This window comes from Lissotriton vulgaris, chromosome 9 (genome assembly GCF_964263255.1).
Source record: "Lissotriton vulgaris chromosome 9, aLisVul1.2, whole genome shotgun sequence".
Classification (NCBI taxonomy): domain Eukaryota; kingdom Metazoa; phylum Chordata; class Amphibia; order Caudata; family Salamandridae; genus Lissotriton; species Lissotriton vulgaris.
In genome coordinates, this window is record NC_141697.1 from 768,870,871 (window position 1) to 768,893,668 (window position 22,798).

Genomic DNA, 22,798 nt, shown 5'->3' on the forward strand with positions numbered 1-22,798 from the left:
AAAATCTCATAGTAGGTTAGTTATTCTTGAACAAAGGATGTTCTCCAAATTATCATTCAACAGCGTGAATTAATACAGTTGTAACTGGAACCTAATTTCAAACGCGTAATTCTGAAAAATGTCCTGCCAAAACGGGTTTCACTGTGTATAGCTAGCGCTTGTTCAGTGTTGAAATTTAAGAAACAAAACACAACTATCTTTAGGAAACAACAATTCCCATCCAGATATTTTGTTATTCACAAACAAAAATTCCAGTATATCTCCCCACAAGTGGGTTCCCATTTGTGCTACATAAACTCTTTCTCTGTTGCTATACTGAAAATGTCACTCCTCTTATATTCCTTAGTTCAAAGTAATAAACCTAAAAGTACTCAAAATCTTGGTACATTTTTTCTAAATTAAGCACCTGTTACTCTATGTTTATATCATGCGTTCACTACAACTCAAGGTTAGATTGGCCTAATCTCTTCAAAGGACTCCGAATCGTTTACACTACATTTATTTATAAGAGCACCTATTACTTCATACTTACATCATATGCTAACTGGAATTAAAGATAACATTGACCAAATAACTTCAAAATGGTAATCCTCATGCTATGATTAAACAAAATCTCAAGAGATTGAGAGTTCTCCTCCTCTCCTGTTACAGTAATGGCTGAAAAAACCCTTGACAATTTCAACTTATCTGTATTCTAAATCATTAGAAATGCCTGATCCACCCCATTGTTTTATGCTCCTAAAACTCCAAAGTACAGAGAATTATAAAAGGTCTGAAAAGAAAAGGAAGAAAGGGATCAAGAATATGATAACAAATTAATTTAGCATTGTTCTACCATTCCTGTCATCAGATACTAATATTTCCCACTGGTTTATGCTAGAACCTAGTGTCTCTCTCTTTCCACACTTTGAACTATAAATCAATTTCAAACGTCCCTTCAAATAATACAGTTAAAGCTTCACACATATTAACCGGGGCCATCCCAATCTCCTATAGAATCTACATCCATAATGTTAGACCTGGCATCTTTTGGCATGTTTCCACTGTCTTTTTGCTTTTTGAACTCTCTGTTTTGACCGGGTTTGTTGGTTTAGTGTCTCTTCGCACTTTCTCACTGATGTTCAGTGATGAAGTGCAAGTGCTCCTATTGTGAATTGTGTTATGGATTGGTGTTTACATGATTGGCATATTTGATTTACTAGTAAGTCCCTAGTAAAGTGCACAGAGGGTGCCAGGGCTTGTAAATCAAATGCTGCTAGTGGGCCTGCAGCACTGGTAGTACCACCCACACAAGCAGCCCTGTAAAGGGTTCTCAGACCTGCCACTGCAGTGTCTGCACATAGTTTGTAACTGCCATGTCGACCTGGCACGTGCATGCACTTGCCAGGCCCTAATCATTAGGTCTGGGCTGCAAATTCCGTTCCGTTTGCGGAATTTGGGGAATTCGGGTAATTTCGCGTTCCGCGGAGAACGCAAAATTACCCAAATTTCTGCGTTCCGCAACTTTACGAATTTTTTTGCTTGTTCGCATTCTCAAATGCGTGTTCGCGAGATATTTTCCCCGAGCATGCAAACAGCGAATTGAACAGTAAAAAAGCATTGCGAACAAGCAATTCTGCGTGTTCGTGGAATTTCTGTGTGTTCACAGAGATTTTTTACCGTTTCGCAGAGATTTGCGTAACGCGATCACGGAAATTCCTCCCACCCCTACTAATCATCCCTTTTCTTTAACCCTGTGGGCATGGTGCTATGTAAATTAAAGGTAAGACATTTTCTGGTGTGTGTGACATGTTGTGGTAGTAAATTACAGTGTAGTTCATTCTTCACTATGGGAAGGCTATCTGTCCTATAGGATAGAATGGGAGTTTGCTTATAACATCTAATAAACATATTTTCCCATTGGGACAACATAGAGAAATGGGGTTAAGTATGCCTAAACTCAGAATATAAAAATGCATCTTTTAGTAAAGATGATTTTTATGTTCTGTGTTTGAAAATACCACTTTTAGAGAGTAGGTATTTTCTTGCTTAGCCATCCTGTGTGCTTCTGCTGAGAGTGTGGATTGACTGTCTAGCTTTGTAGTGACAGGTGCTGAGGGTGTACACTCTCTTTCCGACAGCCACTGGGGCGCTTAGGTGTGTCCTGCCTTTCCTGATGGATCAGGGCTGGGCTGAACAGACCTGAGCTGCATTTAGAGTAGTGGGAGGAGACTTCCTTGCACCTGAATGGGTCTGGTCAGCCTCAGACAATGCTGTCTCCACCTCCTGTCAGGAAGCTGGGCCAGAGAGAACAGAACTGGTTTGGGCGGGGCACAGGCACTCTCTGCCCCAGAGAACAAAGAGAAATGCAGAATAAATATTGGGGCCCAAACCCCAGAACTTTAGAATTCGCTGGAATCAAGGAACCTGACAAGAAGAAGAGCTGGAAGAACCGCCAGGAGGAGTGCTGCCCCTTCGCTATGTTGTTGCTTTGTTGTATTTGGCCTGCAGTTGCTGCTTCTGCCTTGGGTAGTGGTAGGACTGGACTGAACTTTCTTAAACTTGTGCGGAGTATCTCCAAGGGCTTCAAACTAAACTTGCCTCCTGTTCACAAAGTCTCATGGACAGCAAAGACTTCCTTTACCTCTGGGTACCGCCTCTAAACCGCTGTTTGAGTTGCCCAGAAGGGGAATGCAACAGACTCCGTGTTCTGAAGGCACTGCAGAGAGCACCAATGCACTTTGCACCGCAACCCTGGTCTCAAAGACGACGATGACCACCGCCGCCACCAAGCCGCTGCTTGCACTGCTACCTGTAGGCACTGCACTCCGCACTGCCTCGCTTCACTCTGCTGCCCTGGTCTTACCGACTACGTCATTGCCCGCTGAGCATGCCACCTGGGACTGCACTGTGGTTCGGGGGCACTGCTCGTATTGGAACAGATTTAAGGCTAGCCATGCTTTGTAATGTAATGTTGATTTGCAAAGCGCTTCTTGTTACCCGTGAGGGTGTCAAGGCACTGGGTAGATGACTGTAGGCATGTGCAAAAACAACAAGTGATGGACTGAATGTGGATCAATGTCACACACTCCCCCAGTCAAAAGATCTGGGCCCAAATCCATCATTTTTTTGCACTCCACACCACCCTGGGTTAGACAATGGCGATATGCAAATCAGCTCTGACCCTGTTGCCCCATGGGAACAGTCCAGTCCGAACTACAAAAGCCATGTCCTTCCCAGAACGGAATCAAGCATCCGAGGACCGGACCGGTTTTGAGGTAACACCTCTCATCAGCCCGGCTAGCTTGACTCCAAGTGGTGTGGAGTGCCTGGGACCCACGTCTGGGCATCCCCAGCGCACTTAGGGCGGCAATTGCAAAAACAACAAGTGATGGACTGAATGTGGATCAATGTCACACACTCCCCCAGTCAAAAGATCTGGGCCCAAATCCATTGTTTTTTTGCACTCCACACCACCCTGGGTTAGACAATGGCGATATGCAAATCAGCTCTGACCCTGTTGCCCCATGGGAACAGTCCAGTCCGAACTACAAAAGCCATGTCCTTCCCAGAACGGAATCAAGCATCCGAGGACCGAACCGGTTTCGAGGTAACACCTCTCATCAGCCCGGCTAGCTTGACTCCAAGTGGTGTGGAGTGCCTGGGACCCACGTCTGGGCATCCCCAGCGCACTTAGGGCGGCAATTGCAAAAACAACAAGTGATGGACTGAATGTGGATCAATGTCACACACTCCCCCAGTCAAAAGATCTGGGCCCAAATCCATCGTTTTTTTGCACTCCACACCACCCTGGGTTAGACAATGGCGATATGCAAATCAGCTCTGACCCTGTTGCCCCATGGGAACAGTCCAGTCCGAACTACAAAAGCCATGTCCTTCCCAGAACGGAATCAAGCATCCGAGGACCGGACCGGTTTCGAGGTAACACCTCTCATCAGCCCGGCTAGCTTGACTCCAAGTGGTGTGGAGTGCCTGGGACCCACGTCTGGGCATCCCCTGCGCACTTAGGGCGGCAATTGCAAAAACAACAAGTGATGGACTGAATGTGGATCAATGTCACACACTCCCCCAGTCAAAAGATCTGGGCCCAAATCCATCGTTTTTTTGCACTCCACACCACCCTGGGTTAGACAATGGCGATATGCAAATCAGCTCTGACCCTGTTGCCCCATGGGAACAGTCCAGTCCGAACTACAAAAGCCATGTCCTTCCCAGAACGGAATCAAGCATCCGAGGACCGGACCGGTTTCGAGGTAACACCTCTCATCAGCCCGGCTAGCTTGACTCCAAGTGGTGTGGAGTGCCAGGGACCCACGTCTGGGCATCCCCAGCGCACTTAGGGCGGCAATTGCAAAAACAACAAGTGATGGACTGAATGTGGATCAATGTCACACACTCCCCCAGTCAAAAGATCTGGGCCCAAATCCATCGTTTTTTTGCACTCCACACCACCCTGGGTTAGACAATGGCGATATGCAAATCAGCTCTGACCCTGTTGCCCCATGGGAACAGTCCAGTCCGAACTACAAAAGCCATGTCCTTCCCAGAACGGAATCAAGCATCCGAGGACCGGACCGGTTTCGAGGTAACACCTCTCATCAGCCCGGCTAGCTTGACTCCAAGTGGTGTGGAGTGCCTGGGACCCACGTCTGGGTATCCCCAGCGCACTTAGGGCGGCAATTTCAAAAACAACAAGTGATGGACTGAATGTGGATCAATGTCACACACTCCCCCAGTCAAAAGATCTGGGCCCAAATCCATCGTTTTTTTGCACTCCACACCACCCTGGGTTAGACAATGGCGATATGCAAATCAGCTCTGACCCTGTTGCCCCATGGGAACAGTCCAGTCCGAACTACAAAAGCCATGTCCTTCCCAGAACGGAATCAAGCATCCGAGGACCGGACCGGTTTCGAGGTAACACCTCTCATCAGCCCGGCTAGCTTGACTCCAAGTGGTGTGGAGTGCCTGGGACCCACGTCTGGACATCCCCAGCGCACTTAGGGCGGCAATTGCAAAAACAACAAGTGATGGACTGAATGTGGATCAATGTCACACACTCCCCCAGTCAAAAGATCTGGGCCCAAATCCATCGTTTTTTTGCACTCCACACCACCCTGGGTTAGACAATGGCGATATGCAAATCAGCTCTGACCCTGTTGCCCCATGGGAACAGTCCTGTCCGAACTACAAAAGCCATGTCCTTCCCAGAACGGAATCAAGCATCCGAGGACTGGACCGGTTTCGAGGTAACACCTCTCATCAGCCCGGCTAGCTTGACTCCAAGTGGTGTGGAGTGCCTGGGACCCACGTCTGGGCATCCCCAGCGCACTTAGGGCGGCAATCGCAAAAACAACAAGTGATGGACTGAATGTGGATCAATGTCACACACTCCCCCAGTCAAAAGATCTGGGCCCAAATCCATCGTTTTTTTGCACTCCACACCACCCTGGGTTAGACAATGGCGATATGCAAATCAGCTCTGACCCTGTTGCCCCATGGGAACAGTCCAGTCCGAACTACAAAAGCCATGTCCTTCCCAGACGGAATCAAGCATCCGAGGACCGGACCGGTTTCGAGGTAACACCTCTCATCAGCCCGGCTAGCTTGACTCCAAGTGGTGTGGAGTGCCTGGGACCCACGTCTGGGCATCCCCAGCGCACTTAGGGCGGCAATTGCAAAAACAACAAGTGATGGACTGAATGTGGATCAATGTCACACACTCCCCCAGTCAAAAGATCTGGGCCCAAATCCATCGTTTTTTTGCACTCCACACCACCCCGGGTTAGACAATGGCGATATGCAAATCAGCTCTGACCCTGTTGCCCCATGGGAACAGTCCAGTCCGAACTACAAAAGCCATGTCCTTCCCAGAACGGAATCAAGCATCCGAGGACCGGACCGGTTTCGAGGTAACACCTCTCATCAGCCCGGCTAGCTTGACTCCAAGTGGTGTGGAGTGCCTGGGACCCACGTCTGGGCATCCCCAGCGCACTTAGGGCGGCAATTGCAAAAACAACAAGTGATGGACTGAATGTGGATCAATGTCACACACTCCCCCAGTCAAAAGATCTGGGCCCAAATCCATCGTTTTTTTGCACTCCACACCACCCTGGGTTAGACAATGGCGTTATGCAAATCAGCTCTGACCCTGTTGCCCCATGGGAACAGTCCAGTCCGAACTACAAAAGCCATGTCCTTCCCAGAACGGAATCAAGCATCCGAGGACCGGACCGGTTTCGAGGTAACACCTCTCATCAGCCCGGCTAGCTTGACTCCAAGTGGTGTGGAGTGCCTGGGACCCACGTCTGGGCATCCCCAGTGCACTTAGGGCGGCAATTGCAAAAACAACAAGTGATGGACTGAATGTGGATCAATGTCACACACTCCCCCAGTCAAAAGATCTGGGCCCAAATCCATCGTTTTTTTGCACTCCACACCACCCTGGGTTAGACAATGGCGATATGCAAATCAGCTCTGACCCTGTTGCCCCATGGGAACAGTCCAGTCCGAACTACAAAAGCCATGTCCTTCCCAGAACGGAATCAAGCATCCGAGGACCGGACCGGTTTCGAGGTAACACCTCTCATCAGCCCGGCTAGCTTGACTCCAAGTGGTGTGGAGTGCCTGGGACCCACGTCTGGGCATCCCCAGCGCACTTAGGGCGGCAATTGCAAAAACAACAAGTGATGGACTGAATGTGGATCAACGTCACACACTCCCCCAGTCAAAAGATCTGGGCCCAAATCCATCGTTTTTTTGCACTCCACACCACCCTGGGTTAGACAATGGCGATATGCAAATCAGCTCTGACCCTGTTGCCCCATGGGAACAGTCCTGTCCGAACTACAAAAGCCATGTCCTTCCCAGAACGGAATCAAGCATCCGAGGACTGGACCGGTTTCGAGGTAACACCTCTCATCAGCCCGGCTAGCTTGACTCCAAGTGGTGTGGAGTGCCTGGGACCCACGTCTGGGCATCCCCAGCGCACTTAGGGCGGCAATCGCAAAAACAACAAGTGATGGACTGAATGTGGATCAATGTCACACACTCCCCCAGTCAAACGATCTGGGCCCAAATCCATCGTTTTTTTGCACTCCACACCACCCTGGGTTAGACAATGGCGATATGCAAATCAGCTCTGACCCTGTTGCCCCATGGGAACAGTCCAGTCCGAACTACAAAAGCCATGTCCTTCCCAGACGGAATCAAGCATCCGAGGACCGGACCGGTTTCGAGGTAACACCTCTCATCAGCCCGGCTAGCTTGACTCCAAGTGGTGTGGAGTGCCTGGGACCCACGTCTGGGCATCCCCAGCGCACTTAGGGCGGCAATTGCAAAAACAACAAGTGATGGACTGAATGTGGATCAATGTCACACACTCCCCCAGTCAAAAGATCTGGGCCCAAATCCATCGTTTTTTTGCACTCCACACCACCCCGGGTTAGACAATGGCGATATGCAAATCAGCTCTGACCCTGTTGCCCCATGGGAACAGTCCAGTCCGAACTACAAAAGCCATGTCCTTCCCAGAACGGAATCAAGCATCCGAGGACCGGACCGGTTTCGAGGTAACACCTCTCATCAGCCCGGCTAGCTTGACTCCAAGTGGTGTGGAGTGCCTGGGACCCACGTCTGGGCATCCCCAGCGCACTTAGGGCGGCAATTGCAAAAACAACAAGTGATGGACTGAATGTGGATCAATGTCACACACTCCCCCAGTCAAAAGATCTGGGCCCAAATCCATCGTTTTTTTGCACTCCACACCACCCTGGGTTAGACAATGGCGTTATGCAAATCAGCTCTGACCCTGTTGCCCCATGGGAACAGTCCAGTCCGAACTACAAAAGCCATGTCCTTCCCAGAACGGAATCAAGCATCCGAGGACCGGACCGGTTTCGAGGTAACACCTCTCATCAGCCCGGCTAGCTTGACTCCAAGTGGTGTGGAGTGCCTGGGACCCACGTCTGGGCATCCCCAGTGCACTTAGGGCGGCAATTGCAAAAACAACAAGTGATGGACTGAATGTGGATCAATGTCACACACTCCCCCAGTCAAAAGATCTGGGCCCAAATCCATCGTTTTTTGCACTCCACACCACCCTGGGTTAGACAATGGCGATATGCAAATCAGCTCTGACCCTGTTGCCCCATGGGAACAGTCCAGTCCGAACTACAAAAGCCATGTCCTTCCCAGAACGGAATCAAGCATCCGAGGACCGGACCGGTTTCGAGGTAACACCTCTCATCAGCCCGGCTAGCTTGACTCCAAGTGGTGTGGAGTGCCTGGGACCCACGTCTGGGCATCCCCAGCGCACTTAGGGCGGCAATTGCAAAAACAACAAGTGATGGACTGAATGTGGATCAACGTCACACACTCCCCCAGTCAAAAGATCTGGGCCCAAATCCATGGTTTTTTTGCACTCCACACCACCCTGGGTTAGACAATGGCGATATGCAAATCAGCTCTGACCCTGTTGCCCCATGGGAACAGTCCAGTCCGAACTACAAAAGCCATGTCCTTCCCAGAACGGAATCAAGCATCCGAGGACCGGACCGGTTTCGAGGTAACACCTCTCATCAGCCCGGCTAGCTTGACTCCAAGTGGTGTGGAGTGCCTGGGACCCACGTCTGGGCATCCCCAGCGCACTTAGGGCGGCAATTGCAAAAACAACAAGTGATGGACTGAATGTGGATCAATGTCACACACTCCCCCTGTCAAAAGATCTGGGCCCAAATCCATTGTTTTTTTGCACTCCACACCACCCTGGGTTAGACAATGGCGATATGCAAATCAGCTCTGACCCTGTTGCCCCATGGGAACAGTCCAGTCCGAACTACAAAAGCCATGTCCTTCCCAGAACGGAATCAAGCATCCGAGGACCGGACCGGTTTCGAGGTCACACCTCTCATCAGCCCGGCTAGCTTGACTCCAAGTGGTGTGGAGTGCCTGGGACCCACGTCTGGGCATCCCCAGCGCACTTAGGGCGGCAATTGCAAAAACAACAAGTGATGGACTGAATGTGGATCAATGTCACACACTCCCCCAGTCAATAGATCTGGGCCCAAATCCATCGTTTTTTTGCACTCCACACCACCCTGGGTTAGACAATGGCGATATGCAAATCAGCTCTGACCCTGTTGCCCCATGGGAACAGTCCAGTCCGAATTACAAAAGCCATGTCCTTCCCAGAACGGAATCAAGCATCCAAGGACCGGACCGGTTTCGAGGTAACACCTCTCATCAGCCCGGCTAGCTTGACTCCAAGTGGTGTGGAGTGCCTGGGACCCACGTCTGGGCATCCCCAGCGCACTTAGGGCGGCAACTGCAAAAACAACAAGTGATGGACTGAATGTGGATCAATGTCACACACTCCCCCAGTCAAAAGATCTGGGCCCAAATCCATCGTTTTTTTGCACTCCACACCTCCCTGGGTTAGACAATGGCGATATGCAAATCAGCTCTGACCCTGTTGCCCCATGGGAACAGTCCAGTCCGAACTACAAAAGCCATGTCCTTCCCAGAACGGAATCAAGCATCCGAGGACCGGACCGGTTTCGAGGTAACACCTCTCATCAGCCCGGCTAGCTTGACTCCAAGTGGTGTGGAGTGCCTGGGACCCACGTCTGGGCATCCCCAGCGCACTTAGGGCGGCAATTGAAAAAACAACAAGTGATGGACTGAATGTGGATCAATGTCACACACTCCCCCAGTCAAAAGATCTGGGCCCAAATCCATCGTTTTTTTGCACTCCACACCACCCTGGGTTAGACAATGGCGATATGCAAATCAGCTCTGACCCTGTTGCCCCATGGGAACAGTCCAGTCCGAACTACAAAAGCCATGTCCTTCCCAGAACGGAGTCAAGCATCTCAGGACCGGACCGGTTTCGAGGTAACACCTCTCATTAGCCCGGCTAGCTTGACTCCAAGTGGTGTGGAGTGCCTGGGACCCACGTACAGGGTCAGAGCTGATTTGCATATCGCCATTGTCTAACCCAGGGTGGTGTGGAGTGCAAAAAAACGATGGATTTGGGCCCAGATCTTAGGACTGGGGTGAGTGTGTGACATTGATCCACATTCGGTCCATCACCTGTTTTGTTTGCATATTCCGCCCTAAGTGCGCTGGGGATGCCCAGACGTGGGTCCCAGGCACTCCACACCACTGGAGTCAAGCTAGCCGGGCTGATGAGAGGTGTTACCTCAAAACCGGTCCGGTCCTCGGATGCTTGATTCCGTTCTGGGAAGGACATGGCTTTTGTAGTTCGGACTGGACTGTTCCCATGGGGCACAGGGTCAGAGCTGATTTGCATATCGCCATTGTCTAACCCAGGGTGGTGTGGAGTGCAAAAAAACGATGGATTTGGGCCCAGATCTTAGGACTGGGGTGAGTGTGTGACATTGATCCACATTCGGTCCATCACCTGTTTTGTTTGCATATTCCGCCCTAAGTGCGCTGGGGATGCCCAGACGTGGGTCCCAGGCACTCCACACCACTGGAGTCAAGCTAGCCGGGCTGATGAGAGGTGTTACCTCGAAACCGGTCCGGTCCTCGGATGCTTGATTCCGTTCTGGGAAGGACATGGCTTTTGTAGTTCGGACTGGACTGTTCCAATGGGACACAGGGTCAGAGCTGATTTGCATATCGCCATTGTCTAACCCAGGGTGGTGTGGAGTGCAAAAAAACAATGGATTTGGGCCCAGATCTTAGGACTGGGGTGAGTGTGTGACATTGATCCACATTCGGTCCATCACCTGTTTTGTTTGCATATTCCGCCCTAAGTGCGCTGGTGATGCCCAGACGTGGGTCCCAGGCACTCCACACCACTGGAGTCAAGCTAGCCGGGCTGATGAGAGGTGTTACCTCGAAACCGGTCCGGTCCTCGGATGCTTGATTCCGTTCTGGGAAGGACATGGCTTTTGTAGTTCGGACTGGACTGTTCCCATGGGGCACAGGGTCAGAGCTGATTTGCATATCGCCATTCTCTAACCCAGGGTGGTGTGGAGTGCAAAAAAACGATGGATTTGGGCCCAGATCTTAGGACTGGGGTGAGTGTGTGACATTGATCCACATTCGGTCCATCACCTGTTTTGTTTGCATATTCCGCCCTAAGTGCGCTGGGGATGCCCAGACGTGGGTCCCAGGCACTCCACACCACTGGAGTCAAGCTAGCCGGGCTGATGAGAGGTGTTACCTCAAAACCGGTCCGGTCCTCGGATGCTTGATTCCGTTCTGGGAAGGACATGGCTTTTGTAGTTCGGACTGGACTGTTCCCATGGGGCACAGGGTCAGAGCTGATTTGCATATCGCCATTGTCTAACCCAGGGTGGTGTGGAGTGCAAAAAAACGATGGATTTGGGCCCAGATCTTAGGACTGGGGTGAGTGTGTGACATTGATCCACATTCGGTCCATCACCTGTTTTGTTTGCATATTCCGCCCTAAGTGCGCTGGGGATGCCCAGACGTGGGTCCCAGGCACTCCACACCACTGGAGTCAAGCTAGCCGGGCTGATGAGAGGTGTTACCTCGAAACCGGTCCGGTCCTCGGATGCTTGATTCCGTTCTGGGAAGGACATGGCTTTTGTAGTTCGGACTGGACTGTTCCAATGGGACACAGGGTCAGAGCTGATTTGCATATCGCCATTGTCTAACCCAGGGTGGTGTGGAGTGCAAAAAAACAATGGATTTGGGCCCAGATCTTAGGACTGGGGTGAGTGTGTGACATTGATCCACATTCGGTCCATCACCTGTTTTGTTTGCATATTCCGCCCTAAGTGCGCTGGTGATGCCCAGACGTGGGTCCCAGGCACTCCACACCACTGGAGTCAAGCTAGCCGGGCTGATGAGAGGTGTTACCTCGAAACCGGTCCGGTCCTCGGATGCTTGATTCCGTTCTGGGAAGGACATGGCTTTTGTAGTTCGGACTGGACTGTTCCCATGGGGCACAGGGTCAGAGCTGATTTGCATATCGCCATTCTCTAACCCAGGGTGGTGTGGAGTGCAAAAAAACGATGGATTTGGGCCCAGATCTTAGGACTGGGGTGAGTGTGTGACATTGATCCACATTCGGTCCATCACCTGTTTTGTTTGCATATTCCGCCCTAAGTGCGCTGGGGATGCCCAGACGTGGGTCCCAGGCACTCCACACCACTGGAGTCAAGCTAGCCAGGCTGATGAGAGGTGTTACCTCGAAACCGGTCCGGTCCTCGGATGCTTGATTCCGTTCTGGGAAGGACATGGCTTTTGTAGTTCGGACTGGACTGTTCCCATGGGGCACAGGGTCAGAGCTGATTTGCATATCGCCATTGTCTAACCCAGGGTGGTGTGGAGTGCAAAAAAACGATGGATTTGGGCCCAGATCTTAGGACTGGGGTGAGTGTGTGACATTGATCCACATTCGGTCCATCACCTGTTTTGTTTGCATATTCCGCCCTAAGTGCGCTGGGGATGCCCAGACGTGGGTCCCAGGCACTCCACACCACTGGAGTCAAGCTAGCCGGGCTGATGAGAGGTGTTACCTCGAAACCGGTCCGGTCCTCGGATGCTTGATTCCGTTCTGGGAAGGACATGGCTTTTGTAGTTCGGACTGGACTGTTCCCATGGGGCACAGGGTCAGAGCTGATTTGCATATCGCCATTGTCTAACCCAGGGTGGTGTGGAGTGCAAAAAAACGATGGATTTGGGCCCAGATCTTAGGACTGGGGTGAGTGTGTGACATTGATCCACATTCGGTCCATCACCTGTTTTGTTTGCATATTCCGCCCTAAGTGCGCTGGGGATGCCCAAACGTGGGTCCCAGGCACTCCACACCACTGGAGTCAAGCTAGCCGGGCTGATGAGAGGTGTTACCTCGAAACCGATCCGGTCCTCGGATGCTTGATTCCGTTCTGGGAAGGACATGGCTTTTGTAGTTCGGACTGGACTGTTCCCATGGGGCACAGGGTCAGAGCTGATTTGCATATCGCCATTGTCTAACCCAGAGTGGTGTGGAGTGCAAAAAAATGATGGATTTGGGCCCAGATCTTAGGACTGGGGTGAGTGCGTGACATTGATCCACATTCGGTCCATCACCTGTTTTGTTTGCATATTCCGCCCTAAGTGCGCTGGGGATGCCCAGACGTGGGTCCCAGGCACTCCACACCACTGGAGTCAAGCTAGCCGGGCTGATGAGAGGTGTTACCTCGAAACCGGTCCGGTCCTCGGATGCTTGATTCCGTTCTGGGAAGGACATGGCTTTTGTAGTTCGGACTGGACTGTTCCCATGGGGCACAGGGTCAGAGCTGATTTGCATATCGCCATTGTCTAACCCAGGGTGGTGTGGAGTGCAAAAAAACGATGGATTTGGGCCCAGATCTTAGGACTGGGGTGAGTGTGTGACATTGATCCACATTCGGTCCATCACCTGTTTTGTTTTCATATTCCGCCCTAAGTGCGCTGGGGATGCCCAGACGTGGGTCCCAGGCACTCCACACCACTGGAGTCAAGCTAGCCGGGCTGATGAGAGGTGTTACCTCGAAACCGGTCCGGTCCTCGGATGCTTGATTCCGTTCTGGGAAGGACATGGCTTTTGTAGTTCGGACTGGACTATTCCCATGGGGCACAGGGTCAGAGCTGATTTGCATATCGCCATTGTCTAACCCAGGGTGGTGTGGAGTGCAAAAAAACGATGGATTTGGGCCCAGATCTTAGGACTGGGGTGAGTGTGTGACATTGATCCACATTCGGTCCATCACCTGTTTTGTTTGCATATTCCGCCCTAAGTGCGCTGGGGATGCGCAGACGTGGGTCCCAGGCACTCCACACCACTGGAGTCAAGCTAGCCTGGCTGATGAGAGGTGTTACCTCGAAACCGGTCCGGTCCTCGGATGCTTGATTCCGTTCTGGGAAGGACATGGCTTTTGTAGTTCGGACTGGACTGTTCCCATGGGGCACAGGGTCAGAGCTGATTTGCATATCGCCATTGTCTAACCCAGGGTGGTGTGGAGTGCAAAAAAACGATGGATTTGGGCCCAGATCATAGGACTGGGGTGAGTGTGTGACATTGATCCACATTCGGTCCATCACCTGTTTTGTTTGCATGTAGGCATGTGGCAAAGCTGGGCCTTAATACAGGCCATCTGATGGCCCCCGCATGAAGATTAATAAAATAGCCAGGTCTTCAGCTTCTTGCAGAATTTAAGAAGTGAGGAGGAGGCCCTGATGTGTTGGGGGAGGTCATTCCAGGATTTGGCAGCTTGGTAGGAGCATGATTGACCTCCCGTTGTGCTTCTGTGGATGCTGGATGTGTGTGCCAGTGAGATGAGAGAAGTTGTCTGGTGGGTTGGTGGAACTGAAGCCGGTGATTGAGGTTGAACTAGGGGGGGCGTGGCTTGTCACTGATCATCTCAAAGGAAAGGGATTGACACTTTTGTGGGCAGCCTTAATTTAGTAAGGCTGCAGGGTTGGAGTATAGTGTATAGGGTGTAAGATTGTGGCTTAGGTATTATGTGGTTCTTGTTAAGGGTTAAAGAAAGAGGGCTAACAGTGTGGGTTGGAGGATTAAGGAAACCCTTAATACATTTTATGAGTATTAAAGATATAAATGTTTTAAATGTGGTGTAAGCTAATGAGTGTTTTGGGAAATAGTAGCCCATTCGTATGAAAACAAACGCAGGTTAACATTTCACCTTAACATTGCACTAAACTAATTTGAATGGAACACACATGACTAATCAATGTACAAAAACACACCTACATGTACAAACACACACACACGCACACACACACACACACACACACACAACTTGCCTACATATCTACATCGTTATCTATAATAGTTTCTAGGACAATCATGTACACCTCTTATATCCTATTCTTCCTTAGTTTTAAAATAAGTAACCAAAAGATTTGGGCACTGTGCATCAGTTCACATGATTTTTTGGGGGGGAAAAAAAGCTAGGGTTTATGTTTGAATGCTAAATTTTGCTTGTGGTTGATTGTGGGTGTTGTGTATTTTTTTAAACATTTAGAAATGTAGTATTTGTTTGTAAAGTGTTTTAACTGTTTGGGACAAAGGCGTGTAAAGAGTTACATCTTAACTGATTTATAGAATTCCTTCATTGTCAAAAATTATCTAAGTTGTTTAGAGTGGATTTTCTGAAGTGAAAAAATATTCTTAGTGATTTATTGTTCTCAACATTTTATAGGTATCAGATTAGGTATTTTGCTTTGGTACTGTGCATAAATAAATTTTCTGGTAAATTTAGATTTTTGCCGCTCTGTTGGGCTGGAATCGCTGTTAGTAAACTCTGCTCTTACTTTTAGCTGTTCATCTTAGTTTTGTTTTTGAGGGCTGCCAATCTGTTAATCTATGTTTTGAACCTGGGTAGCGGCAGGGTATAAGTGTCAAATTTACAGACAATATTGCCATTTTATTAACTTTTCTCTTACTCAAAAGCTTGTACTTTACCCAAAATTGAGCCTGGAAATGACTCTAAACACATTTATTTTAGGTCCTAAAGTGAATTATTCATATCCAATGGTCATTTACAGTCAAAAGAGCTAAACCTGAAAAAACACCATTATTGACCATTTGGAGAAAACTCCTACGGTCTCGGGGTCATCTTTTTTCATCAGAAAATAGATTTTTTGGACTATAAGTATAAGATTTAAAACGTAAACTATATCACGTCTCATGTTGAATAACCACTTTTTAAGGCTTCTCAGTAACCAAAATTGCCATTTTTATAGACTTGTCCTCTTACTCAGAAGCTTGGGCCTGAAAATGACGATAAACACACTAATTGTGGTTCCAAACATGTTGATTCACATCAGACAGTCATTTACAGTCAAAAGGTTTAACAGTGAAAAATCACAATTACTGACCATTTGGCGAAAGCTCCTAAGGTTTGGGGTCATAGTTTTTCATCGAAAAATTGATTTTGTGGACTGTAAATAATGTATTCAAAATGTCAACTATACCACGCCTCATGTTGAATAAACCACTTTTTTGGCATTACACAGTGACAAAAATTGCCATTTTTATAGACATTTACTCCTACTCAGAACCTTGCATTTTTCCCAATTTTGAGCCTGAAAATGACTCTAAACACACTTAAAATAGATCCTAAAGGGATATTTCACATCCAACAGTAATTTACAGTCAAAAGATAAAACATTTAAAAAATCCTTGTTACTGACCCTTTGGAGAAAGCTCTTAAGGTTGGTGTTCATTGTTTTTCATCAGAAACTTGATTTTTTGGACTGCAAAAAAATAATACAAAATGTCAAAATGTATTGTGCCTCATGTTGAATAATCACCTTTTAAAGGCCTCACAGCGACCAAAATTGAAATTTACAGACTTACCTCCTGCTCAGTAGTGTATTTTACCCAATTTGGAGCCTGAAAATGACGCTAAACAGATTAAAAGTTTTTCGTCAGAAAATTCATTTTTTGGACTTTCAAAAATAATTTTAAAAATTACATTGTATCGTGCCTCATGTTGTATAACCACTTTATAAGGCCTCCCAGTCACTAAAATTGCCATTATTACAGACTTTTCCTCTTTTTCAGAAGCTTGTATTTTACCCAAAATCGAGTCTGAAACTGACTTTTATTTTAGGTCTGAATGTGATGATTCATGTCCGACAGTCATTTACAGTTAAATGACCTAACACTGAAGAATTCACCATTACTGATCCTTCAGAAAAAGTTCTCAAGGTTCAGGGTCACCATTTTTCACCAGAAAATTGCTTTTTGACTGTAAATAAAGTATTCAAAATGTCAACTATATCACGCAGAAGCTTGTATTTTACTCAAAATCGAGCCTGAAAATGACGCTAAACATTCTTATTTTAGTTCCAAACATGATGATTTACATCAGACAGTCATTTTCAGTCAAAAAAGTAAACATTGAAAAATCACCATTACTGACCATTTGGAGAATGTTCCTAAGGTCCAGGTTTAACGTTTATCATCAAAAAGTGCATTTCTTGGACTTAAAAAAAATATACAAAATGAAAATTGTATTAAGCCTCATGTTGAAAACCCCATTATAAGGCTTCCCAGTAACCAAAATTGCCATTTTATTAACTTTTATCTTACTCAGAAGCTTGTACTTTACCCGAAATTGAGCCTGGAAAGGACTCTAAACACATTTATTTTAGGTCGGAAAGTGACCATTTGAAGAAAACTCCTAGGGTTCAGGGTCATCCTTTTTCATCAGAAAATAGATTTTTGGGACTATGAGTATATGAATCAAAGCATCAACTATATCGCGCCTCATGTTGAATAACCACTTTTTAAGGCTTCACACTAATTGTGGTTCCAAACATGTTGATTCACATCAGACTGTCATTTACAGTCAAAATGTATAACATTGAAAAATCACCATTACCGACCATTTGGAGAAAGCTCCTAAGGTTTGGTGTCAAATTTTTTCATCGGAAAATTGATTTTGTGGACTGTAAATAATGTATTCGAAATGTCAACTATATCACGCCTCAAGTTGAATAACCACTTTTTAAGGCATTCACAGTGACAAAAATTGCCATTTTTATAGACAGTTCCTCCTACTCAGACCCTTGTATTTTACCCAATTTTGAGCCTGAAAATAACTCTAAACACACTTAAAGTAGTTCCAAAAGTGATGTTTCACATCCAACAGTAATTTACAGTCAAAAGATAAAACCTTAAACAAAATCATTGTTACTGACCATTTGGAGTAAGCTCCTAAGGTCGGGGTTCATTGTTTTTCATCAGAAACTTGATTTTTTGGACTGCAAAAAAATGATACAAAATGTCAAAATGTATTGTGCCTCATGTTGAATACCACTTGTTAAGGCCTCACAGCGTCCAACATTGAAAGTTTACAGACTTACCCCCTGCTCAGTAGTGTACTGTAACCCAATTTCGAGCCTAAAAATGACGCTAAACAGATTAAAAGGTTTTCATCAGAAAATGCATTTTTTGGACTTGCAAAAAGAATTAAAGAAATTACATTGTATCGTGCCTCGCATTGTATAACCACTTTATAAGGCCTCCCAGTCACTAAAATTGCCATTATTACAGACTTTTCCTCTTTTTCAGAAGCTTGTATTTTACCCAAAATCGAGTCTGAAACTGACTTTTATTTTAGGTCTGAATGTGATGATTCATGTCCGACAGTCATTTACAGTTAAATGACCTAACACTGAAGAATTCACCATTACTGATCCTTCAGAAAAAGTTCTCAAGGTTCAGGGTCACCATTTTTCATCAGAAAATTGCTTTTTGACTGTAAATAAAGTATTCAAAATGTCAACTATATCACGCAGAAGCTTGTATTTTACTCAAAATCGAGCCTGAAAATGACGCTAAACATTCTTATTTTAGTTCCAAACATGATGATTTACATCAGACAGTCATTTTCAGTCAAAAAATTAAACATTGAAAAATCACCATTACTGACCATTTGGAGAATGTTCCTAAGGTCCAGGTTTAACGTTTATCATCAAAAAGTGCATTTCTTGGACTTAAAAAAAATATACAAAATGAAAATTGTATTAAGCCTCATGTTGAAAACCCCATTATAAGGCTTCCCAGTAACCAAAATTGCCATTTTATTAACTTTTATCTTACTCAGAAGCTTGTACTTTACCCGAAATTGAGCCTGGAAAGGACTCTAAACACATTTATTTTAGGTCGGAAAGTGACCATTTGAAGAAAACTCCTAGGGTTCAGGGTCATCCTTTTTCATCAGAAAATAGATTTTTGGGACTATGAGTATATGAATCAAAACATCAACTATATCGCGCCTCATGTTGAATAACCACTTTTTAAGGCTTCACACTAATTGTGGTTCCAAACATGTTGATTCACATCAGACTGTCATTTACAGTCAAAATGTATAACATTGAAAAATCACCATTACCGACCATTTGGAGAAAGCTCCTAAGGTTTGGTGTCAAATTTTTTCATCGGAAAATTGATTTTGTGGACTGTAAATAATGTATTCGAAATGTCAACTATATCACGCCTCAAGTTGAATAACCACTTTTTAAGTAACCCTGGGCGAAGAACTACGCTCCGTTCGCGGAGTTTGCGGAGTTTCGGCAACTCCGCGCTCCGCGGAGAACGCGAAGTTGTCAAATACTCCGCAAACTGCTGCGTAGCGTAGTTCTCGCGCGCTCAATAGCATTTTCGCGTGCGCGAGGATGCTTGTCGGTTAGATCGAGTTGCCGAACACGCAGAAACTGCAATCTGGCACAGAATAACTCTCGAACACGTTAGTAGTGACCGGAAATAAGGGGACGCGAGCGGGCTGGACAAACCTCATGGGTAACTTCGCGCGCTACACATCCCGAGCATGCAGGCAATCAATCAATCAATCAATCAGGATATTTGTATAGCGCGCTACTCACCCAGAGGGTCTCAAGGCACTTGGGGGAGGGGGGTCCGCTACTGCTCGAACAGCCATGTCTTGAGTTACTTCCTGAAGCAGAGGTGGTCTTGGGTCAGGCGGAGGTGGATGGAGAGGGAGTTCCAAGTCTTGGCTGCCAGGTAGGAGAAGAATCTTCCTCCCATGGTGGATCTTCGGATGCGTGGCACGGCGGCGAGGGCGTGGCTGGTCGATCGTAGTTGGCGGGTGGGAGTGTAGAAGGTCAGGCGGTTGTTGAGGTACCTGGGGCCCAGGTCATGGAGGGCCTTGTGTGCGTGGGTGAGGAGTTGGAACGTGATTCTCTTGGTGACGGGGAGCCAGTAAAGGTCTCTCAGGTGTCCGGAGATGTGGCTATGTCAGGGGATGTCCAAGATGAGTCGTGCGGAGGCGTTCTGGATGTGTTAGAGTCTTTTCTGGAGTTTGGCTGTGCTTCCGGTATAGAGGGTGTTTCCGTAGTCCAGACGGCTGGTGACGAGTAGCTCTGTGACCGTCTTCCTGGTTTCGGTGGCGAGCCATGGGAAGATCTTTCGGAGCATGCGTAGGATGTTGAAGCATGATGATGAGACGGCGTTGACTTGTCTGGTCATCGAGAGGGAGGAGTCCAGGATGAAGCCCAGGTTGCGTGCATGGTCCGTTGGTTTGGGTGCGCTGCCCAGGGCAGGGGGCCACCAGGAGTCGTCCCAGGCGGAGGGTGATGATCCAAGGATGAGGACTTCCGTCTTGTCTGAGTTCAGTTTCAGGCGGCTGTTCCTCATCCACTCGACTACGTCTTTCATCCCTTCATGTAGGTTGGTTCTGGCGGTTCCTGGGTCGTTGGTGAGGGAGAGGATCAGCTGGGTGTCGTCAGCGTAGGAGATGATGTTGAGGTTGTGTTGGCGCACGATGGCTGTGAGGGGGCTCATGTAGACGTTGAAGAGGGTGGGGCTGAGTGATGATCCTTGTGGTACGCCGCATATGACTTCGGTGGCCTTGGATCAGTACGGGGGGAGGCGGACTCTCTGGGTTCGTCCGGTGAGGAATGAGATGATCCACTCCAGTGCCTTCTCTTGGATTCCGATGTTGCTGAGGCGCTGCACTAGGGTGCGGTGGCAGACCGTATCGAATGCTGCGGAGAGGTCCAGGAGGATGTGGGCCACTGTTTCCCAGTTGTCGAGCAGGGCTCGGATGTCGTCAGTGGCTGCGATGAGGGCGGTCTCGGAGCTGTGGTTGACGCGGAAGCCGGACTGCGAGTGGTCGAGGCTGGTTGGGCGAGCGCAATTGGTGATCCACTGTGTGAGGTTGTTGGCTGCTTGGTTGGGGTCCGTTGAGCTGGCGGGCGGGTTCTGGCTCAGTGAAGTGGTGAGCTGGTCGGTGGTGATCTTGTTCCAGTTCCTGCGGGGAACCTGTTGCGGGTGGTGGTGAGTCATGGTCTTTCTGAAGCTGAAGTGGACGCAGCTGTGGTCTGTCCAGTGGAGTCCAGTGGAGTGGCTGAAGGAGATGTACTTGCTGGAGGAGAAGACTGGGTCAAGCGTGTGTCCCGCGTAGTGGGTGGGGGTGTTCACCAGTTGCATGAGTCCGAGGTTGGCGAGGTTGTCCAGCAGGGTGGTGGTGGTGGTGTTGTTGTTGTTCTCCAGGTGGAAGTTGAGGTCCCCTAGGAGGATGTAGTCAGCGGAGGCGAGGGCGTGCGGGCTGATGAAGTCTGCGATGTCTTCGCTGAATTGTGTGCGAGGTCCTGGGGGTCTGTAGATGAGGGTGCCTCTGAGTGTTGTCTTGGGGTCGGTGTGTATCTGGAAGTGAAGATGTTAAGCGGCTGTGAGGGTGTCGTCTGAGTTGGTCGTGATGCGGATGGTGTTCTTGTGGACGATGGCGATGCCTCCTCCTGTCTCGTTGACGTGGTCTCTCCGGGTGATCTTGTATCCGTCCGGGATGGCGACGGCGATGTCGGGCGCTGAGGAGGCGTTCATCCATGTTTCCGTGAGGAAGGCGACGTCTGGAGATCTGGTGTCGAGCAGGTTCCAGAGTTCCACGGCGCTCCCGAAGACGAAAAATGGCTTGCGAACGGGTCAAGCAAGCTACTACGCATGCTCGCGGAGCTATGCGTAGTTCGCGGAGTGCAAGTGCATCTTCGCGTAGCTCGCGGAGTGCGGCTACGCGAACTACGCCCAGGCTTATTTTTAAGGCATTCACAGTGACAAAAATTGCCATTTTTATAGACAGTTCCTCCTACTCAGACCCTTGTATTTTACCCAATTTTGAGCCTGAAAATAACTCTAAACACACTTAAAGTAGTTCCAAAAGTGATGTTTCACATCCAACAGTAATTTACAGTCAAAAGATAAAACCTTAAACAAAATCATTGTTACTGACCATTTGGAGTAAGCTCCTAAGGTCGGGGTTCATTGTTTTTCATCAGAAACTTGATTTTTTGGACTGCAAAAAAATGATACAAAATGTCAAAATGTATTGTGCCTCATGTTGAATACCACTTGTTAAGGCCTCACAGCGTCCAACATTGAAAGTTTACAGACTTACCCCCTGCTCAGTAGTGTACTGTAACCCAATTTCGAGCCTAAAAATGACGCTAAACAGATTAAAAGGTTTTCATCAGAAAATGCATTTTTTGGACTTGCAAAAAGAATTAAAGAAATTACATTGTATCGTGCCTCGCATTGTATAACCACTTTATAAGGCCTCCCAGTCACTAAAATTTGCCATTATTACACACTTTTTCTCTTTTTCAGAAGCTTGTATTTTACCCAAAATCGAGTCTGAAACTGACTCTAAACACACTTATTTTAGGTCCTTTTTTTTGTTTTTTGTTTTTTAAAGTTTTATTGTTTTATTACAGGGAAATACAGCAATACAAATGAGCCAGCAGCAAAAGAAACTTTGATTTTTTGGATGCTTCCAGAGCTTAAAAAATATCATACAAAGTACACAAGTTGATTAAATCCAATCGGCGATTGGGGCCCACATTTTCTCCCCCAGAATTCTTCTTTTGATACCTTTTAACTTATATATTTCAGACTCAGTATTATACATAAACAATAATTTTTCACGCCAAGTAAAGAAAGAAGGGGGATCTGGATTGATCCGTTCCCTAGTAATACATGCTCTAGCCACTGCCATACAGATAAATTAAAAGTAAGTTACAGATCTTGATCTAGAAATAGAAAAGTCCATTCCTAACAACACCATCTCGATGTTTACTGAAATACCACAATTAAGAACAACTGCAAGAAAGCTTTCAATTTGTTGAAAGAAACTCCTAAGTTTAGGACATTGAAAAAACATATGCAAATCATTAGCTACGTACAAGCAAGATGGCGGCCGCTACTGCAGCCGAGTGAGGAGCTACGTGGCGTTCTGCCTGCACCCGGACCGGCTTTCAGCCTGTGCCTTGACAAGCTGCCTTTGCTCAA